General features: G+C 34.1%; 1 long non-coding RNA gene across 1 annotated transcript; it reads right to left on the reverse strand.

The window, feature by feature from the left end:
* Nucleotides 1-689: 689 nt before the first annotated feature.
* On the reverse strand, nucleotides 690-5176 carry LOC131254851 (uncharacterized). Its single transcript, XR_009175967.1, has 3 exons — nucleotides 5153-5176; nucleotides 4961-5067; nucleotides 690-843 (listed from the first exon to the last, which is right to left on the reverse strand). It is a non-coding gene; the product is annotated as an uncharacterized LOC131254851 (long non-coding RNA).
* Between the last annotated feature and the right edge of the window lie 824 nt (nucleotides 5177-6000).

Raw genomic sequence — 6000 nt, forward strand, 5'->3', positions numbered from 1 at the left:
AAAAATAACTCACATGATTGTTTAATAAGAATCCTATTCAGAAAATTGCGATGAATCTTGTTCCGCCATCCACTCTAGCAAGGAAAATAATAATTACAAACACAACATGCTATAGAACGTCTAAAGCCAGAGAAAATTCCTATTGGATGAAAAAAATGATAAGGATGAGTCCCGTGACTTCAGTCCAGTCAATTTGTTGAGTTTATGCCCTTGTTTTGGATAGACTTGGTGAGTTATAGAACTATGGCTGATGATCTGCATATTGGATGCACCCCCTTTGACACGAGATCAGTCCCTTAAAATATGAATTCATGTTAAGCGATTGTGAAAACAATTAATTAACTAACTGAATTTCTGAGTGCATGAAGAAATCAAAAAGGGAAATATGATCTCATAATGTCACAGAGTTGGAGATTAGCATGTATGTGCCATTTTTCTACATCCAGCACCAAATTTATCCCAATTTGATTACGTGCTATTTCTTCGACCAGAAACTTATTATAGCATTTTAACACCATTTTATCACCATTAATACTCATTCAGATGCAAGTTATAATAGATCCCAATGGCATCAAACAATTTATTTAAAAAACATGAAGTAATAACATCAGCAATTAAGCAACATGTAAGATATACTCACCATGGAAGAATTCAATTATTCTTGTAACAAACCATTATGAGCCCTCAAGTTGCTTAAATTTCCATATTATGTTCTTTTCCTTCTACAACTTGGAAATGTTCTCAGCAGCCAGCGCTACATTTGATTGAAGATTGCTGCTGTATTGCTACAAACTCTATGTTATATTCTTGCAACCACTTGTTAACATCCTGAAGAGATGCTATCTACAGAATCCAACAATAACTAGTTGGGGATTTCAATTGAGATTCATCCAAAATGAAAATTGAAATAAAATGAAATAAACAAATTAATTAAACTAAACATTCACATGCCCTGTTGATTGGAGGTTAATGGCTCTTGATGGGCTTTTTCAAGCTCTTCTGACAAAGAAGCATGCAACTTTTCAGAAGCAACTCTTGCCTCAATCTCTTTCCTATGAGAATTCAATCACTACCTTTCTAAATGCATAAAAGGAAAGACACAAATATCAACAATACTTGATATAAAATATTCACAGATAACTGCGGTTTTCTCAAATTCTCACCAATTTATGGGCTTTCCCCTTTGTAAGTTTCATCATGCAAAGAACCACATTGCCCCCAAAGTCCATAATCATTTCAATTAAATCTTTTTTCCTTTTGCTTCATTTTTGCTTCTAAGAAAATACAGATTTCAGGTTGCTATCTACTACATTGGCCGACTAAAGAAGAATGGACTGATATTTGACTCTAATATTGGCTAAAGGCCTTTTTAAGTTGTCTAGGTAATGTTATAGTTCACCTACTCTATAATGCAAAGAAAATCTGTCTAAATGCATAAAAGGAAAGACACAAATATCAATCACTTGTGAATCACATTTCTCCCAAAGTCCGTAATCATTTCAATTAATTCTTTTTTCCTTTTGCTTCATTTTTGCCTCTAAGAAAATACATGATTTCAGGTTGCTATCTACTACATTGGCCGACTAAAGATGAATGGACTGATATTTGATTCTAATATTGGCTAAAGGCCTTTTTAAGCTGTCTAGGTAATGTTATAGTTCACCTACTCTATAATGTAAAGAAAATCTTTTTCTTTCTTTATTTGTTTCTTCTTCTTCTTCTTCTTCTTTTCTTTTAGATGGTTACGGGTGTGACTAAAAGACATTGGAATTGTTTGTTAGAGGTATAGGTCAGGTCGTAAAGGGCTGGGATGTTGCCATTGCTGGTAGCTGACTAGAAGATAGAGAATTTGCTGCCAAAGTTGTGGGGTGCAAGATTTCTTCTAGCTACAATGTTGTGCTCACACCCTAATATGAGTAGGCAAAATGGATTGATGCAGTGGATTTCTCAAAAACATCATGATAGGCCTTAGGTTGGTTTCAATAGGTCCGCACTTCTGTTGGTGTGGTCCACTTGAGCTTTGGATCAACCTCATTTTAGGCTCATGCCCTAAAATGAATTGGCAAAATGGATGGACTACATGGATAAACTATATACATTACATGGCCCCACGGAGTTGCAGCAAGGTTGGTAAATAATTATCCAATAGCATCACCCATGCATGCGTGCATGCATTACAAACAGCATGGGCGGGCCCCACATAGTTTTGGCTTGAAACTGGTCGAGTATTGTGCGGTTTTAAGGTGAAACTTCACCTCTCTTTCAAACAGCATGAAATTACAATTATTATACTTTTACTGTTGTTTACAGGTAATTACTGGCAACCAAACAGGCCCAAAGGATTAAAGAAAGTAAATTTGTTTTGTGGTTGTTTTGATTCTTTAAGTGGGCTAGACTCCTATGATATAGTTCACCACTTTTTGAAAATGGTAATGACTTATCCTCACAGTAAACACTCATGTATGGCTACCCAGATTGTCCAGATTGTGGGACACACTGTGGATGAATAATGTCTCTGTATTACATTTACCAAGATTTCAGATTTAGGCTTCAAACTTCAGATTCGGTCTTTAGAATTCAAATTCAGGCTTTAAATTTCAGATTTGGTCTTTAGATTTCAGATTCAGGCTTCAAATTTTAGATTCGGTCTTTAGAATTCAGATTCAGGCTTCAGATTTCAGATTCCATCCTTAGACTTCAGCCATAATTATCAAACAAGTTTTTTTTTTTTTAATTTTTTTAAATTTTAATTTTTTAATTTTTTACTTCAGATTTCATATTCAGGCTTTAAATTTCAGATTCAGGCTTCAGATTTCAGATTCGGTCTTTAGACTTCAGCCATAATTATCAAGTTTTTTTACTTCAGATTTCAGATTCAAGCTTTAGATTTCAGATTCAGGTTTTAAATTTCAGATTCGGTCTTTAGAATTCAGATTCAGGCTTTAGATTTCAGATTCGGTCTTTAGACTTCAACCATAATTATCAAACAAGTTTTTTTTTTTTTTTTATACTTCAGATTTCAGATTCAGGCTTTAGATATCAGATTCAGGCTTCAAATTTCAGATTTGGTCTTTAGAATTCAGATTCAGGCATCAGATTTCAAATTCAGTCTTTAGACTTCAGCCATAATTATCAAACAAGTTTTTTATTTTTTATTTTTTATTTTTTTTTACTTCAGAATTCAGATTTAGGCTTCAAATTTCAGATTCGGTCTTTAGAATTCAGATTCAGGATTCAAATTTCAGATTTGGTCTTTAGACTTCAGCCATAATTATCAAACAAGTTTTTTTTACTTCAGATTTCAGATTCAGGCTTTAGATATCAGATTCAGGCTTCAAATTTCAGATTCGGTCTTTAGAATTCAGATTCAGGCTTCAGATTTCAGATTCGGTCTTTAGACTTCAGCAATAACTATCAAACAAGTTTTTTTACTTCAGATTTTAGATTCAGGCTTTAGGTTTCAAATTCAGGCTTTAGATTCTCACTTGATCGATTGGACAATCCTTGTGAAACAGTGTAACTAGGTATGAATTATCCAAATCTATAAGACTTACATATGGGTTGCCTCATGTTCTAGGCCATGCTATGCTTCTTATGGTGTCCCTGGGTGTATCCTTGATGTGTTTGTCTTCTGCCGCTCAGGAGGAGCAGGTTTTCGTCAGGTGAAGGTAGCTTGCACATGCTGATATTTGCTGTTGGGCGGAGGTTCTATGTTTGATGGATGTTGTGCAGCTAGTTATATTCATTAAAAGTGACTGCTCTGCTTTTTTTTTTTTTTTTTTTTCATTTTTCAGCTTGGCAAGGGCCGTTTTCTTAAATCTGAGTTATCAGATCTGTTATGATACAGGCCGTTTTGTTTTTTTTTTGTTTTGTCTTGTTTTTTTTTTTCTTTCTCTGTTGTATAACCACTTTACAATAGATGTGGCCCAGATTTTTTGTAGTGCCCATCTAAAATTATGTATATCTATATTCATATCAATTAAGTTACAGGTGGTGCACTCCTACCTTTTTGAAAAAAAAATAAAAATTCTCACTTTCATGGTACTCAATATTTTTGGACCCAAACAGGAATAAGAACCCTTTTTGTTAGTGGTTTGTCAAACCATCAATCAATCAACCGAACACTTAGCCTTTTTAGTAAGAGCATTCCTGAGGGATAGGTTAAGAGATTAACTCTTAACATTGCATAAATTTTGTTTTGCCAAATGCACAAAAAATTTTGGTGAAATATTTTAGAATTAGTATTCTTTCTCTATTTAAATGTAAGATTTAAAGAGAATTCTACCCAAATATCCTTCCAAAAGCTAATTCCGGGACCTCGACCCACCAAAAGTCCAACTATAGGTAATGGCTTGATTTGACTCTTGCCAGTCCGCCTAATTGCCCTCCACATATAAGATCCAACCAGATAAAAATTTAGCCACATACAAAAACTATTGGACCTAGTATTATCTACTACATACTAGTAACATACAACCAATATTGGGGCACCATACCATAAGCTACAAGAATTTCATGTCCCCCTAAACAAGGTATCCTCCATTGATAACACACACACACACACACACACACACACACACACACACACACACACACACACACATATATATATATATATATATTAAGTTCTTTATTTTCATTTACATTTGCAAATACATTCATCATCCATCCAACTTTTAACAACATTTACAAAAAATAAAAGATATCCAACCAACTCTTAATAATAATTTGCAACTTAACCTACTGGGAACTGTCATGCACCGTAATGTCTTATGGCAGAGCAGGTTCTGAGGAGTTACAAGTTGACCCTAACGACAACATATAAATTAAGCGATAAAGATATAAATGATTCAAGATTAATTTAAGGTTTCGAGAACTTACATTCACCTCACTCTTATTGCCAAGTAGTCCTGATGAAAGTGCATCTAAAAGGCATAAAAATCACAAAAATAAACCATACAAGCTCATGGCAAATTGTAAATGACGACTTTCTTCTGCAACCATGTTTAGTCGATATCGGCTTGAAATAGAGCAGTCGATAGCATGATACTCAAGTGGAACCCACGACTGAAAAGCATTTCAAGCAACCAGTAAGAATCTATATTTTGTAAAGAGACGATAGTTATAAGAAGAACAAAATTCAGTAACCAACATCTGCTACAAAGAAATCTGCCATGTAGAGAATGCCTTCACTCCTGAAAAGCCCATGAAATGCAAATGTAATCAAGACCCATCTCTCATTTTCTGCAGGTAAGATATTCAAATGAAGAAAGACTGAATTGGAATGCTTTTGATGTTGAAATCTATAGTGATAAATTGATAATTAAGAGGATGCTAGTTTAGTAGTTGATCATCTAACTACCCAAAGTTGTAGTCTCCAACTGTACATTGAGTACATGTTCATCCAGTGGGCTCATGTACTGCAGATGATCACAGCTAATTCATTTGCTGAAGATTAGACAGTGGGCTACACAACTGATAGATATTAGTTTATGATTCAAAAGATAATAATTAAAGCCAGCCAACAAAAGTCAATTTCTTGTAGTGATGTGTATAACCCAATAGATGATAGATTGTAAAGGATTCATTCTTCTCTGATCAATGCTATCCAAATGAGATGCAACAGTTTCCTATAAGTGAAAAAGAAATTCATCAACTCAAAAAATAAAACAAACTGTTTTTAAAATCCAGTGACTGATTCAAATTGAGAATCTTCACAAACATGAAAGTGAAAATGACTAAAAGCTACTATAAATATGATTGTCATGAGCATAAATCTAGAACTCACTAAGTCGACTCAATTGAATTTCCACATTGATGATCAAAGTTTGAAATTCCAATGGAAATAAAGAAGCAGTTGGAAGCTGAAAACTTCAACAAGGCTTCTGAAGCATCACCAAAAAAGAGGCTAGAAAAGAACATTCACTTTGTCTCCAACGCAATGTCTAACATTCAAAAACCAATTTAGAATATCAATATTTTCTTCTAGGCAAGCCACTC

Source organism: Magnolia sinica, chromosome 9 (assembly GCF_029962835.1).
Source record: "Magnolia sinica isolate HGM2019 chromosome 9, MsV1, whole genome shotgun sequence".
Taxonomy (NCBI): domain Eukaryota; kingdom Viridiplantae; phylum Streptophyta; class Magnoliopsida; order Magnoliales; family Magnoliaceae; genus Magnolia; species Magnolia sinica.